Source organism: Dermochelys coriacea, chromosome 4 (assembly GCF_009764565.3).
Source record: "Dermochelys coriacea isolate rDerCor1 chromosome 4, rDerCor1.pri.v4, whole genome shotgun sequence".
Taxonomy (NCBI): Eukaryota; Metazoa; Chordata; order Testudines; family Dermochelyidae; genus Dermochelys; species Dermochelys coriacea.
In genome coordinates, this window is record NC_050071.1 from 42,823,459 (window position 1) to 42,840,153 (window position 16,695).

General features: G+C 39.9%; 1 protein-coding gene across 3 annotated transcripts in view; it reads left to right on the plus strand.

Annotated features, from left to right (window-relative positions):
* Nucleotides 1-16,695, plus strand: part of SPATA5 (spermatogenesis associated 5) — a 309,590-nt gene that overhangs the window by 259,278 nt on the left and 33,617 nt on the right. The gene's annotated exons all lie outside the window — the stretch shown is intronic.

The following is a 16,695-nucleotide window of genomic DNA, read 5'->3' on the forward strand; positions in this document are numbered from 1 at the left end:
AGTTCCCATATCCACTGTTCTACCCTTTTGTATACCAAAGAAATAGGAAACACACTTAGTTTTGTGTCTATACGATGCTGTATAAATAGGGAGCTTCTTGTAGAGATGTGTTGAACTATTGCAAAATGAGCTGAATAGACAGTGAGTAATACAGATTAATCCAAGTAAAAATAGCACAGTGAGTAATAATAGCATTCATCTAGTCTCCGTGCGTGGCATTTTTTCAGATCAGATATTTGTATCTTTTCCTATCATCACTTATGACCCTCAGATATATCTCTGTTCATCTGCTGGGTGTGCGTTTCCTTTCTCTTAATGAACATATTTGTTGTTACATCCTCCTTGTGCCACGGTTAGTGCGCAGGGTGGAAACTCATCATTGCTTGTCATTAGCTAAAGAACATGTACATAAATGATGTATCAAGATAGTCTGCTAAATAATGTACATAATCTCCCATTTATCCGAATGGCCTGGGGGACATCTGAAACTTTTGGATAACCAGGCATGCAGATAAACGGAAGTGCTATTTTGAGCTACATTTCCACTGATACAGAAATACGGAAAATGAAGGGAGCAATGCAGATGTTTGCTTAATACTATGTACTTTATTACAGAGTAAATAAACAACTTTATTGAGTCTATTAAAATATCAACATTGTATTATCACAGTGGACATAATTTAATTCTGAATTAATCTTTTTTTATGAAAATGATTCATCACGGTCTGTCAGTTGTCCCATCATTGTGCCAACGGCTGCAGCAAATCTCTGCAGCTTGTCCCTTGCCTTCCAGCTATCACAGATGGTGGAATTACCAGTGTTGCAATGGTGCATTACATCAACAACTTTTTCTCCCCTTTCTAGGACCTTGAGAATCTGTAGTTTCTGTTTTAGATCCAACACAGATCGTTTTCTTTTTGACATTTTCCTGCCAAGCTGCTCTTGCATCTGAAACAGGATGCTACAAGGTCTTACTAGCTGGAGGTAACAGCTCAGAACTGCTATACAAATTCAAAACGGTTGATTAGTGCTAACAGGCACTAAGAAACTAATTGACACGGTATTGGTAGCTGATTAACTAATATGGGACTGCATCGGGGACACACCGTGCATTTGGATAATTAGGATTTTCTGATAAAGGGAATTAGGATAACTGAAATTTTACTGTATTTATTTTTCAGCATTTCATTTGTGAGAAGAACAGATATAAATAATGAGAGGAAGAGTTACAAGTAAATTGTGACAGGTTTCAGAGTAGCAGCCATGTTAGTCTGTATTCGCAAAAAGAAAAGGAGTACTTGTGGCACCTTAGAGACTAACAAATTTATTAGAGCGTAAGCTTTCGTGAGCTACAGCTCACTTTATCGAAAGCTTATGCTCAAGTAAATTACGAAGTCCCCTCCTTCCCTTATAAGTGTAATGCTAAAATCAAAACGTTCGTATTATTTAACTGAGAGTTTGTCATGTGTCAGTCTATATTACACTATCAATATTGGACCAAACAAACCCCTATAACTGAACACCCCCAAACTCTGGAGAGGTTTGGTTTCAGATCTAATCTTAATGTCTCAGGCCCTTGTCTAGTTACACAGATGCTGATGTATGTTCAGCATATATGCTTATGGCTCCTAAAATGCCTAAAGTAAACTTAAAGGATCATTTGAATGGCTTAAAGTGTGAGTGACATGAAGTTGTTTTGACAGATTTTTGAATACTGTGATTGGATTTGCCTCCTGTGCCAAGTGATGGAGTGAGGAAGAATAAAGCCTTCTAGGAGCCAGGACCCAAATCTTTGCTGAAGTGTGTGCCCTCTCTCCCCAAACACTTCTCTGGCTATAGGCCCCCCCCTTAAAGGCATTTCCCTTTTTCTAAGAATTGCTGGCAAATTTTCCCTGCAGTTGCCAGGACCAAGCCATTCACATGGTAGGTCTGTCTGCAGCCATGGCAGGTCTAGCTTAACCAGATGTCTAACTTGCCCCTGCTTTTAGGCTGGATTACAGTCTCTCTAAAATGCTTCATATTTCTTGAAGGCAGTCAGTCCCTTCCTGTGTTTCCAGATCCCTTCTAGGAAGTTCTGCTGACAATCCTCAGAGCTGCTGCCTCCTGACATAGCAGAACCACTAAAAGGAAGCTTTGTGACTCTGCTCTATTGCTACCTTCATCCTCCTCTCTCTCAGTATGGTAGTTTGCAAGTTTTTGGCAGTGCCTTGTTTTAGTGTCCATACAGTGGTGGGGTTTTTTTTGTAAATTCTGAATTTCAAGAGCCTAAAGTCAAAGAAACTGCCTGATGACGCCTTGTATCAGAGGGGTAGCCATGTTAGTTTGTATCCACAAAAACAATGAGGAATCCGGTGGCACCTTAAAGACTACCAGATTTATTTGGGCATAAGCTTTCGTGGATAAAAAAACCACTTCTTCAGATGTAACTGGACACTACAGTTTTTTTGATGACGCCTTTTCACTGTTGAGCATTTTGAAATATGAACACTTATTACTATTTCCCTCCTGATTTACACACCAGGTGACAGTGAAATCACTTTCATTGAATTTCAGTTATCTTGTAATGAAAACTTCACACACAGTCAGTTGTTTTCTTCATGCACCAGGAATATGGAATGGTGGTATACGGAGTGACAGGTACATTGAAACAGAGGTATGCCCACGGTTATTGTGACATCATTGGAATCATACTGAAACCAGAGACTCTCAGGACTTGAGCTCCTAGCCTCCACATATGCAGCTGGCTGGTGGAAGACATTGCAAACCTAAATAACACCAAAGAGGCACAAATTCAAGAGATTTACCAGAGAAATGAAGTCAAGCATTGCTGCAGGTGCAAGGGACAGGGAAGCCATTAGGAAGAAGTGAGATATGTGCATCAATCCATGAGACCCCATTGAGCACCCAAGAACAATAATAAAGAGTGTCAGTTGTAAAAACACCCAGACGCAGTACTAAACATTGTCCTTGACAGAGTGACACCATCATCAGTCAGTGTAGATAGCGCAGTTACAATTGGAATTTGCCAAATGCAAGAATTTGAATGTAGCTGGCCCATAGGGTTCTATGACACAATACCAAGGATAGCAGAGACGCCGTGGTAAAAAAAAAAAAAAAAAAAAAAAGCACAGACAAGTTAGGCCAACAAAGGTATTTGACACTAACCTTATCTATTCAAGAATGATAGGCTACGCTAACAAGCAATTTCACAAGAGGTTGAGAGCAAGAATATTTTGTCACATGAGTTGGTTCCTGTACCTGTGTCAATGTTTACTGACTCTGATGACATGAGGATTGCCAAGGATAAATCTAAGCTAAAGAAGCAGCTGCAGACAGAGATGTCAACTAAATATATTTCACAAGAAGTCACCTGCACAATCATTGATGGTTCTGCAGTTCTTTGGGCAGTATGCAGGCCAGCAAGTGAAATCGTCAAGGACTTTGTGACCAGTCTGAGTCTACATTGAATACAAGCTAGCCCCAAATGATGTATACCTTGTCTTTGACAGGTACAAAGTCTTCAGTACGAGGAGTGTCACAAGATCTAGCAGAGCTTCAGAAGCAAGCAGAGTACATCAGTTGAATACAAATACACAGTTGCCTTGACACTTACAGAAAATAAGAAACATTTGATTGACATAATTGATTCATTCAAGATGAGATGTTTCACCAGTGACACACACTAAAGCACAATCTAGTCATCACAGGCAGAGACAACACCCCATCTGAAATACACCAAGGAGGTGAGGTGATGAACAGGTGTATGTTCATCTCATGTTACAAAGCCGACAACATCCTTGTACAACATATGATGATGGCTGCAAAAGACAGGTGGGAATATTAGTATTATCAGATGATGCTGACATATTTATCTTACTCTTGCACAATTTCCTTAAACAGAGCCTAACAGAAACCCACAATCCAAGAGAGCTGTAATAGATATCCATGCTACTGCAGAGCAACACTGGAACACTGTATCAGGACTGTTGGCTGCCCATGGACTCTCAGGCTGTGATGCCGTAACTTCCTAGTTTGGCCTCAGCCAAGAAACTGTGTTGAAGATTCTGAAAACTCATTCTCTCTCTCTCTGATGGGTGACATCATGGCTGCATGCTATGTACAATCAGAATGTGCCACAATGTTGAAAGCATGGGAGAAATCATGGGCAGTGCTGTCAAAGTCCTCAGACTCCTGGATCCTATACCGGCGAGCTACCGTCTCGTTCAGCGACCAAAGAAGAGCTAGCAGTGGTGTTGGCAACATGCCATTTTCCTCCCATTGAAGGTTCTTCTTTGTAGAGTATCCGGAAGTTAAGAGTTGGGGGGGAACTCCTCTCACTGTATCAAATGAAAATTGAGGTCCATGCTAAATCTCCACTCCCTTTCCTCATATACTCCTATTATCCAAATATGTAATGTTGTTGATTGATATTGCAAATTGCAAAGGCATTTCATGTATTAGAACTCTTCTACCTTGATTTTGTACACTTCAAATCATGCAAATTCTTACTTATTATAGGGGTCTCGTGGTGGCAACAGTGGGATGAAATGTTGATATTTTAAAATGCTGAGCAGTGATAGAGTGTCATCAGGCAGATTCTTAAGACGTTCTCATGGTCTTGAGATACAAAATCCACCAAAAAAAAAAAAAATTGGTAAGCAAGGTTGACCAGAATGGCTGCTGGACTCTCTAAACAAGGAGTAGCGGTAGGGAAAAGGTTGAGAAAGATACAGTAAGTAAGCATATGCTATTATTAAGATTAAAAATAACAACAACAAAGGCCTTGGCATAACTAATTCTTTACAAAGTTATTTTTAGCGTTCCTGCCCTTTAATTAGTACAAATGGGACAGCATATCTAGTTACAAAAGAGCTTGTCTTTATTAAACTGAAATCATTATTGGGTGCTTCTATGTAAATATGATACCTGCAGACAGAAATTTTAGGCTTACTTTCTGGACCCCGAACTTCTGGAGAAGTTTATTTTACATTTATTTTTTAAAAAAAGAAAAATAATATTTTACATGACTATTATGTTATCTATCTAACCTTCAGTTTTTTCCAGGGTGCTTTTGACTGTAATATCTATTACTAAGAAGTTCTAGGGACAAGTTTCAGTAGCCTACGTGATCTGTTTCCAACCACTTCCTATAAATAAACAGATTGACTCATTGAAAATCACAACAAATAAGTATTTTTTTAAAATATTTGCCAGCTAATGTAAGTTCCTTAAATCTCTCTCCTGGGACCCCATAAATTTCCTGCAACGTAGCAGTCCTTTATTATAGCAGCCTTGAATTATAAAATACATGCCTTAATAAAAGCTCAGCCACACTATCCTGTTCTTATAGGGGTCAAAATTAGGATTTCTCCATCATTTTCTGTTCTCTGTTATAATCACAAATACAAACCATCAAAAGCCCCAGAGCACTTTCTAGTGCAAGTAAAAACAAAATCATATGGACAATATCTGAGCAAATTGCTTGTTCTCTAATGCTGAAATTATATATTGTCTGAATCAGAAAAGAAGAGAGGTTGTAGCTGAAACATGTCTTGGCATAGAGGAAGAGGGACACCTGCCTTTTTAAATACAAATTTTGATCTTTGTAGTAGGTTTGATTTATAATCTCTTTTTATTTAGTTTTTTATCACCTTCCTTTACAAACTGAATAGGGAATTTGAGCTCTGAATAGGGAGGAGTGGGGACAGGAAATGTAGTTTCCACTGTTAAAATATTTAATTCAAGAATTTAGCTGAATAAAAAAGGGAAAAACAGAAGGGCAAGAGGGCTCCCATTCACTACCTGTGCGCCTGACTCAAAAGAATGTTGTGATTAAAATCCAAAAGCCAACAGCAAGGAAGGAGATTGTGAGTGGCAATTTAAGTAGTATATGGAGTGTTTTTGAGCTTAGATCTGGTTAGAAATCATAAAAATTGAAACGCTTTGGATAGTACCAATATCTCCTTAGGACAAATATGTTTATGAAAAATTAGCTCTGGGATTGTCTATTTTAAAATTTATGGAAGGCAGTTTGTGATGTGAGAGCAACATCTGGCATATTTATAGTATATCGGTTTCCATGCTTACAGGAAATAACAGTAGTGAGAGGGACCCATAAATCTTTCATTTATCCTTAGTCGAAGTAGAAGAGTTGATGTAAATGTATCTTTCTCACTTTGCAATAACTCACAGAAGGGACATAGAGAATGCAAAACAAAATGCCAACCAAGTTTCACTCTGGCTCAAATGAAAGCCTGTTTGGTGCCAGAAAAGGATCTTTGCAGCAGCACACTAGTTGTAATATAAAGCTCTTTATCTTAGAATGCTCATTCCAAAATGCAGGGGCTAGTTTGCTAGTTTTTAAAATCTGAACTTCTAAAAACTTCATATCACTAAAAGTAATTTGAAAGAAGCCACCATGCTAATAAAAAGTGATTGTATATTACATCATGAATTCCCTACATGATGTCAGCGTTTAAATACGTGTTCCTTCCCTAAAGAGCATACATTTTAAAGGTATGAGAGGTTGGGATAAAGAACAAAATGATTTCGAGCAAATGAGAACGGGATGTGGTGTTTATACTTGCAGTTCTTCATGCAGTAGGATTTTCAAAAGCTTTTATTAAAGGACAGTGAGGGATGTTTGGCTAACGTTAACCTAGAGACTGAATCAAGCATGAATGTTGGCCTAAGAAAGGCACAATATTGGGATTGGCTGAAGGAGACAAAGGGAACTGTCAGGGAAGAAATGTGAATGGGGCACAAGAAATGTGATTGCACTCTCAAATTTTATATCATGCAACACAAGTTTCTGGATATGAGAAAAAAATGCTGCATTGTTCATTTTGATTATTATTGCCACCTATTGTGAAAATCTTGCTTCAACAATCATCCTAGCATCTGATTCTCATTTTTAAACATAAGCACATGTTGTTTTGCCTTTAAGGACCCAGTTTTTCAAGATGCTTAATCCCCACAACTCCCATTAAAGTCAGTGGGAATTGAAGATGCTCAGCACCTCGCAGATGTTCAGCTCCTCACAAGACTGGGACCTAAATTTGAACTTTTCAGATATCATGACCAATGTTTCTATCTCAGACTAAGTGTATGGTAGGAGAATGTACTTTGTGGGAAATATCCAGTTTGTCCATGACCAGAATTACTCGGAGTTGACTCTTCTGGCAGGCGTAGTATTTGCAGAAGGTACATTTTGCTCAACATAAAGTATTATTGAGCAATAAATATTTTTATGGTTGAGCCACATGAGACCAACAAGCGACAAGATTAAGGTGCCCATCCCCTCAAACGTACCTCTTAAGTTTTTTGTGGAGTGGTGCATCGAAATTGTGTGTTTCAGTCATTGTGAATTGAAAATGTTTGGGTGGGTGAGGGGAAAAAACTAGTACTCCCATCCCATCATCACCTTCCTACTCACTTTTATCAGCTCTGAGGATGTGTGTGTTTGGCACAGGTGGATAGAAGATGAGGAAAGAGCTGGCATTCAAAATGTTTTCACAATGTCGTGTTCAGAATAAATGAGGTGAATCACTGTAGAGATTTGTGTGGGGGGTTTAAGAAAGTAACTAGTTTCACAGGACTTCTCATGAGACCATTGCTTTCCACTGTTCTCACAAGAACCCTGCACGTGTAGAAGACTTATTTAGTGAGGCTGCTTAGCACCCTGGGGTGTCAATAATGTGCCAGGTGTACCACAACTCGGAGGCAAGCACTGTAAGTTCATCAGCAGCTAGTCCTTGTAGGTGCTAGCCCTGGTGGGTCGCAATAACCCCTCGGGCACATGGCTAAGTGAAAGGATATTTTACCAGGGCTGGCAGGAAGGGAACGATTGCAGCTTAAACAGTTTCAGTTCCAAGTGAGGATTAGTTGTTCTGGTTTTGTCCACTGGGGCAGTCCACTCGAAAGTCAGACCTTCTCAGGGCTAGTGCCAGAGGTGTCTTCTCCAGGTCAGTCTCCATTCCAAGCTGTCATGTTTCCAGGCAAGGCTTAGTGTCTCTCATTGGGGCCTCTCTGCACTGGTTCACTGCCCAGCCATTGCTGCTCCTCCATAGGTCCCATGCAGACCAGTACTCAGTTGTACCATCCAGCAGTGACTGCCTATTCCACACACAGCTCATTGTAGAGTTCTTGAATTCAGCTCTGAATTCAACTTCTCTCAAGTTCCCTGCTTGCCACCTGGACGCTCTTTCAGCTTCTGGGCATCTCCTTGCTGGCCATGTGGCCACCACTTCCAAATAGAGCCTGGGTACTTCCTGGTTCAGGACCTTTCCCCTTACCTGGCTAGAAGAAGGGGATGTGCAGTGGGAAGTGGGCTGATAAGACCTGTAACCCCCTGCTTAGCAGAAACAACAAAAGTGCTTGGATATCACATAATTTAATGCATCACAAATATCTCGAAAGATTTGCACACCATGATACTAGCTCCAGCAAGATTATGAAGAAGTCCAATTATTTCTCTTCCCTCCATATTACCATGTTAGACGCTTTTGGAGGATTAAGCTCATAATTGTTGTAGCACTTGCAGCATTAGGTATTTTTGCTGTTGTGCGTTTACAGTTAGACAATCCTGGTTCATTCCTGATTGGGGAATGTCTTTTCTATTAAAACAAAAAAACCCTCAGTGAAAATGTTTATGTAAGTGCCCCCACAGGTACTTAGGAAATGGTAAAGGTGGAACATTGTGTGTTCCATCCTTCCATCCAGGGAGAAAAATGGAGACAGTGATGGGGTTTGTACCCTTCTATAAGTAAAGAGAGCTAGAGAGAGTGGGGTGGGATGGTCCCCATAGGAACAGAGGGAATTGGGCTAAAGGGGTGAGTGGTTTCTCCCTCTGTGGGTTAAGGAGAGGGTAACTTAGTGGTGCCTTCCCTTAGGAACAGAGGAAGGTGGAGTGAAGGTTTGGAAATGATGGCAGTGGGCAGAAAAGTGGGAAGGAATGGAAGTGTTCCTGTTTGGAGAGGGGTGAGTATCAACTACAGGCTGGATGAGCAATATTCCATTGCTAGAGCTGCTCAGTACTAACAAGATTAGACACATTTTGTAAAAACTGCTATTAAATATCAGCCCACATGAAGTTAATCAATACAGCCATGGCTACCGGAGTGACACTAACTCCTGGCACAATTTGAATATTACCTACTAACTCTGTTGTTTGCCTCCTACCCTTTTCTCTTGCCCCACTTTTCCACACTACTTTGTACACAGAAAGTTGTCAAATGCGCCTCTGTATAGAGCAGGGGTGGGCAAACTATGGCCCGTGGGCCAGATGCGGCCTACCAGCCATTTTAATCCAGCCCTCAGCTCCCGCTGGGGGGTGAGGTCTGGAGCTTGCCCTGCTCCGGCGCTCCAGCCACGGGGCAGGGTCGGGGGCCGCTCTATGCGGCTCCTGGAAATAGCGGCATGGCCCCGCTCCAGCTCCTAAGCGTAGGGGCAGCCAGGGGGCTCTGCTCTGCATGCTGCCCTGCCCCAAGCACCACCCCACTGTTCCCTTTGGCCGGGAACCGCAACGGATGGGGCAGGGTGCAGAGCTGCCTGGCCGCACCTCCAGTTAGGAGCCAGAGAAGGGACACGCCGCTGCCGCCTGGAGCCACTTGAGGTAAGCGCCACCCAGAGCCTGCACCCCGAGCCTCCCCCCATTCCCCAACCCCCTGCTCCAGCCTTGATCCTCCTCCCACCCTCCAAACTCCTTGGTCCCAGCCCGGAGCACCGTCCTGCAACCCAAGTCCCTCATCCCTAGCCCCACCCCAGAGCCCTCACCCCCTCCCATATACCAACCCCAATTTTGTGAATATTCATGGCCGCCATACAATTTCTATTCCCAGATGTGGCCCTCAGGCCAAAAAGTTTGCCCACTGCTGGTATAGAGCATAACAGAAGGAAGTGTGTCACCAGCACAACGGGGGATGATGTTACTAAGCCGGGGCTACAGAAAAAGTGACTGAAACTAGCAATCTATTATCTATCTTTGCTGCCCTCTCTTTTCCCTGTGGCCATGCTGCTTTATTGTCCTGTACTTGGCTGTGGTTCTGAATAATGGAAAAACATGTTGCTGTTTAAAAGCAGATGGGACTTCATTCTGGGAGGGAAATAATGGGTTGCTGCTATTGTTCTCATTTGTTTTTATTTTTTGCCTGTGAGTTATTTGTTGCAGATTTTTTTTTAATTATTTATTCTTTTTCTCAAACTATCCTGGTCAGTTTTGAAAAATCTTATATCTCCGCATTCAGGAGACAAATTGTCACATATGGAGGCACATGAAACAGAGACTAACTGATTTTGTGATGAGCCATGTGGATGGCAGAGTAGACAATAAATAGTCAAATATTTTGATTAGATGCCTCTTTTTAAAGTATTTTATTGATGTAATCAATGTATAAGTATCGTCTGATTGAATTTATGTTCTGTACAGAAACGTTTATCCCATCAGTATTTACTTTCATGATTTAGAGTGGTAGAATTGGCAGCTGCTCTTATGGGCAAAAACTATATATAGCACAATAGTTGAGATTTAATTTCTTCCTGTACAATAACATGGATTTGATTTGACTGAGTTTGGTTATTTCTGGCTTTTTTCTTGATCTGATACTTTGGGTTTAATTCAAAGCTTAAAAATTCTAAGTCACCAGATAAGTCATTGCATTTGATAGAGAATGAAGTGCCTTCCTAGACAGTGGCCCTGGGACTGTAGGAGCCAGATCCTTGATTTGTATAAATTGTTGTAGCTCTGTTGAAATCAATGGAGCTATAATAAAGTACGCTAGCTGAGGATCCTAGTTCTACTTTTTTGATTAACAATTCCATAGGTCTGTTGATTTTTGCCAGTTTGCATATTCGTAAAAAGAAAAATAACTGAATGTGTTTAAATGTCCATAGCATTTTCTTTATGCCCTAGACAAAGATAGACTAGAAGGTTTAAAGTGTTCATTACAACTACCAGTGCTATTTCTTGTCATTGAACAACAAGATTTCAATGTTTAGCTTTCTCAAACTCTTGATGTCTAGGTACACAAACACTCAGTTCTACCCTTTCCTTAACAGACCAATCCACTATCACCCTCTCATCCCCAAAATAAAGCTTCAAATGTTTACCTTATTGGCATTGAGAACATTTAAATTACAATTACCTGAAGGCTAATTCAGATAGGATGTTTATACAAACTATAAGCCATACTCAGGAACACCTTGTGCTGCCCTACTTGCATTTCTGGTACTGTGCCAATTATTTTGAGTTGCTGTCAAGCTGCAAGGAACACTAACAAGACGCTGGCGCTCAGGAGACGAGGATATGTAGGAACAGGAGGAAGGGTTATAATTGATTGGTTTAATGCACTTAAGTACTGTTGCTGTGACCAAAGATAGTGTATTTTAATCAGATAGCTTCGTGTTTGCACTTCATTGAACTGTGCGGTGTATATATATGTGTATGTTTGTGTACATATAGTTTAGGAAGTTTGCAATTCATAGTCATGAGTGGAACCCTTGTTTCTGTTGTGCACATTCCATATCCATTAATCTTTGTACCTGACAAAATCAACAATTCTGTTATCTGACTAGGAGTATCTTGTTTGTATATTGTACTGAATATCAAACTCAGTCTTTTGTTATGAATGCTGTGTCTGTACGTAATTTCAATCAGCTACTTTATAGGCAGTCAATTTATCTTTTAATTTGAAATTTATTTTTTTTAAATAAATGTTCAGTTCAATTTGTGGCCGTCTAGTCACTGTTCAGATAATGTCTGGAGTGGAGATTTTTCATTTTAACTATAATATGCTATATTTTTTTCTGAACGGTATACATAAAACCCCAAGGTTCTAGATTTCCTCATAATGCGGGTAGAATGTGGCTCCTATTTGGAAGGTGTTCTCATGTCTATGTCTAGTTAAATTATTTGGGATTCCAAGTGCCCTATATCTTGTTCATTTTTAGGGGGGTGGTTAAACTTGTATAACTTCATGTCATTAAGTTTTTTTCTTTTTCTAAAGGAATAGTTGCATGAAATACTCTCACTTTCTTCCCATTAATCTTTCTCATTTGGCCAATGTATTGCCATCTACCTAACACCTGTGAAGGCACTACTGAAGTTGCTGACTTCTTGGTTAGATCATGGCTATGCAGCAGTAATTCTTAAATAATTTAAGAAGCAGATTTGTAATTCATAGATATTCATTTGACTATAAGTATAGAAATAAGCAAAACTTTCTGGCACTCTCACTATACTGTACCAATCCTCTTTGTTTCATGAAATTTATAGTGATGTTTATGTAAGACTATGCAAGGGGGTGAATTATTTTCAAATTACATTGCATTACCAAATAAATAGATTCCCAGCTGCTCTTTTGCAGTTGCTTATGTAATAAAACCAAAAGAAATAGAACTTTGGTTAGGGCCCATCATTACTCTTTGGACCTTCAACTAGAGCAAGGTAGAAAAAAAATCACAAAAATGTCAAAATTTAACTTTTTGCTTCTTTCATAGGAACCCACAATGTTAGGTTTTTCACAAGAATGCTCAACGCAATTCTTCTTGGTTTCATTAAATAAAAGGTTTAAATCTGAAATAAGCAAATGGGGGAAACAAAAATTTCAAATTAATGCTGATTTAATATTACACAAGCAATTCCTTCTGTAGCTTAGAAGAACCCAGCCATCTCCACTGATAAGCCTCACTGTTTACACTGCTCTTATCTCCTTTTATATAAGAACTCCAGCTTTAAGGCTCAGATGTTTTCTAAGCACATTTAATGTTGTGAATCCATGGATGAGTTTCAGGCTGACACATGAGACTACTGATAAACTTCCATTTCTCAAGTGCCTGTTTTCAGGAGAGAAGCCTCAATCACAGCAAAGGTTCCAAATCATTCGTTAGGGAGAAGACGCTCCAGCCTCTTACTGATCTTGCTTCTTTAAGTTACTTTTCTCTGTAACTTCCACCATCTTAAATTGATTCCCATGTCATTTCCACTAAGTAAGTAGTGGGTGATACATAATCAACCATTTCAAATCTCTGACTAGGACATGGAATAGATGGGGGCTAATGGATTAATTTTAAAAATTGTGTTTTTGAAGTACAAATATAAATTTATTTTGGGATCCTAATAAGGGCTTTTTATTTGTATTAAAGCTTTTCTGTTGCTTTTTCAGCTGTAAACTGCAGTAGAAGCTCTTAAGTACTGTATCACAGTAGTATTCACTAGAAAGTCACAAACACTACAGTAGCTCAGATTTCTAGATGGGAAATTGGCATAATTTCCAAATTATCATTTACTGCTTCCAGAAAATTTTATAAAATTGTAAAGTTTAAATTGCTTTTTGGCAGCTGGATTAAATAATTACTGGCAGATAGAAGTATTAGTGAGAACCCCCAGCAAATTGAAGATAACCTACTGTTGTAGATAATTCTTGTGGTGTTTTCATTTCTTTTTAATTAAACAGTTTTTAATTGTTCACCTAGTCCTTAGCCCACCTCGTCTCTCTTCCCTTCTTTCATTAGTGAGAAGGTCAAGGATTGAATTGTAAATTTAACAAAAATCTTAAGGGCTTTGTTGGTACATTTAAGAAATTATAGAGGCCTAGCCTATAGCCTGCTTTTATTGGAGAAACTCAGTCCAAAAGATGATCAGATGGATATTGCAATAGTGCTCAACTTAGACAGCTACATTGTCAGCCAAAAAAAAAAAAGCACTTTGCTCAGTATGAATGCAACATTAAAGTCAGAGCTGCTGATTTTTTGGCAAGCAATTGATTAGGTGATATGTCCAGATGATCCCAACTGGTGAGCCATGCCCCATGATGCAAAGGAAGGTGGAAAAACCCCAGGGTCCCGGCCAATCTGACCTGGGGGAAAATTCCTTCCCAATCCCGCTCTCTTTTGATCATTTTGACTCTGAGCACATGAGAAACATGGGAGACCAGAACTGCACACAGTATTCTAGGTGAGGTCTCACCTCAGCTGTGAAAAAAGCTAATGCGGTTTTGGGATGCATCAGGAGAGGCATTTCCAGTAGGGATAAGGAGGTTTTAGTACCGTTATACAAGGCACTGGTGAGACCTCACCTAGAATACTGTGTGCAGTTCTGGTCTCCCATGTTTAAAAAGGATGAATTCAAACTGGAGCAGGTACAGAGAAGGGCTACTAGGATGATCCGAGGAATGGAAAACTTGTCTTATGAAAGGAGACTTAAGGAGCTTGGCTTGTTTAGCCTAACTAAAAGAAGGTTGAGGGGAGATATGATTGCTCTCTATAAATATATCAGAGGGATAAATATAGGAGAGGGAGAGGAATTATTTAAGCTCAGCACCAATGTGGACACAAGAACAAATGGGTATAAACTGGCCACCAGGAAGTTTAGACTTGAAATCAGACGAAGGTTTTTAACCATCAGAGGAGTGAAGTTTTGGAATAACCTTCCAAGGGAAGCAGTGGGGGCAAAAGATCTATCTGGTTTTAAGATTCTACTCGATAAGTTTATGGAGGAGATGGTATGATGGGATAATGGGATTTTGGTAAGTAATTGATCTTTAAATATTCAGGGTAAATAGGCCAAATCCCCTGAGATGGGATATTAGATGGATGGGATCTGATTTACTATAGAAAATTCCTTCCTGGGTATCTGGCTGGTGAATCTTGCCCATGTGCTCAGGGTTTGGCTGATTGCCATGTTTGGTGTCGGGAGGGAGTTTTCCTCCAGGGCAGATTGGAGAGACCCTGGAGGTTTTTTTGCCTTCCTCTGTAGCATGGGGCATGGTTGACTGGAGGGAGGCTTCTCTGCTCCTTGAAGTTTTGAACCATGATTTGAGGACTTCAATAGCTCAGACATTGGTGAGGTTTTTCATAGGAGTGGTGGGTGACATTCTGTGGCCTGCGCTGTGCAGGAGGTCGGACTAGATGATCAGAATGGTCCCTTCTGACCTTAGTATCTATGAATCTATGAGCAATACGCACTAGTCAGGAAGCTACAATGAGATGTTTTCTATGTTGCACATCAGAATACTGGTCCACCCTATCCGGTGTCCTATCTCTAGCTGTGGCCAATCTTTGATCCTTCAGAAGAAGAGGTAAAAAATAAAAATCGAGATTACATCTAGTCATTTGTGCACCAGAGGGGTGAAAAAATCATTTCTGACCCCTGAAGGAGACCAGCTGAAGCCATGAAACATAAGATTTGAGTATAGTCATTATGGAGTTAAATGTCATGCTATTGACAGTATTTTTCACTGGTAAATTACAGACTAATCCTATCTGTTTTGTTCATGAGGACTTGCAGAAATATTGCCACACTGTAAATATACACCCCTCATTCTACTTGGATGCTCCTTCAATCCCATTTGTGGCTGTACATACTTAGGAGTTCTGTAGAGTTCCCTCGTCTGAAGGTACAGAAACCTTAATGTAAGATCATAAGAATGGCCATACTGGGTCAGACCAATGGTCTATCCAGTCTAGTGTCCTGGCTTCTGATGGTCGCTGGTTCCAGATGCTTCAGAAGGAATGAACAGAACAGGGCAATTAGCAAGTGATCCATCCCCTGTCCCAGTTTGGGACCCCCAGAGCATGAGGTTATGTCCCTGACCATCTTGACTAATAGCCATTGATGGATGTATCTTCCATGACTTTATCTAATTCTTTTTTGAACCCAGTTATGCTTTTGGCCTTCACAACGTCCCCTGGCAACAAGTTCTATAGGTTAACAGTGTGTTGTGTGAAGAAGTACTTCCTTCTGTTTGTTTTAAGTGTGCTGTCTATTAATTTCATTGTGTGACCCCTGGTTCTTGTGTTACGTGAAGGGGTAGAGAATACTTCCTTATTCACTTTCTCCCTGGTCATGATTTTATAGATCTCTATCATATCTCCCCTTAGTTTTCTTTTTTCTAAGATGAACGTTCCAGTCTTTTTAATCTCTCCTCATATGAAAACTGTTCCATACCCCTAATCATATTTGTTGCCCTTCTCTGTACTTTTTCCAATTCTAATGTAAATTGTTTGAGATGGGGAGACCAGAACTGCATGCAGTATTTAAGGTGTGGATGTAACCAGGATTTATGTCGTGGCATTATATTTTCTGCCTTATTATCTATCCCTTTCCTAATGGTTCATAACATTCTGTGAGCTTTTTTGACTGCTGCTGCACACAGATATTTTCAGAGAACTATCAACAATGACTCCAAGATCTCTTTCTTGAGTTGTAACAACTAATTTAGACCCCATCATTTTCTGTGTATCGTTGAGATTGTGTTCCAATGTGCATTACTTCCACTGTACAGTACCTAGAAAAGGATGCAGGTTCTATGGTGCTGTTGCTTCATGGCATCTTCCAATTTCATTGGTCACTTGTGCTTATTTAGGTAGAGCGTGAGTGGAAAACGGGGAAAAAAAGTAATGAACTGCACTTTTTCACTGGAGATACAGAATTTGACACTAAGAAAAATTTCAGTAATTTAATAAAAACTGGATACAGAACAGAATTATTGTTCTAATTTTCTCTCCCATAAATTCCAAACCTTAAAAATCTCTCGTAAACCCTGGTGATAGTGCTTTACAAACAGTTAAAAATGAGCTCTGATAAGAAAATTTAATTACTTTTAAGACTGTACTACAGTATTTATACTAGTACAGTGTTAAGTAGGGTATTATACAGTGCCTAGCACAATGAGATGCTGATCAATGACTAAAGCTCAT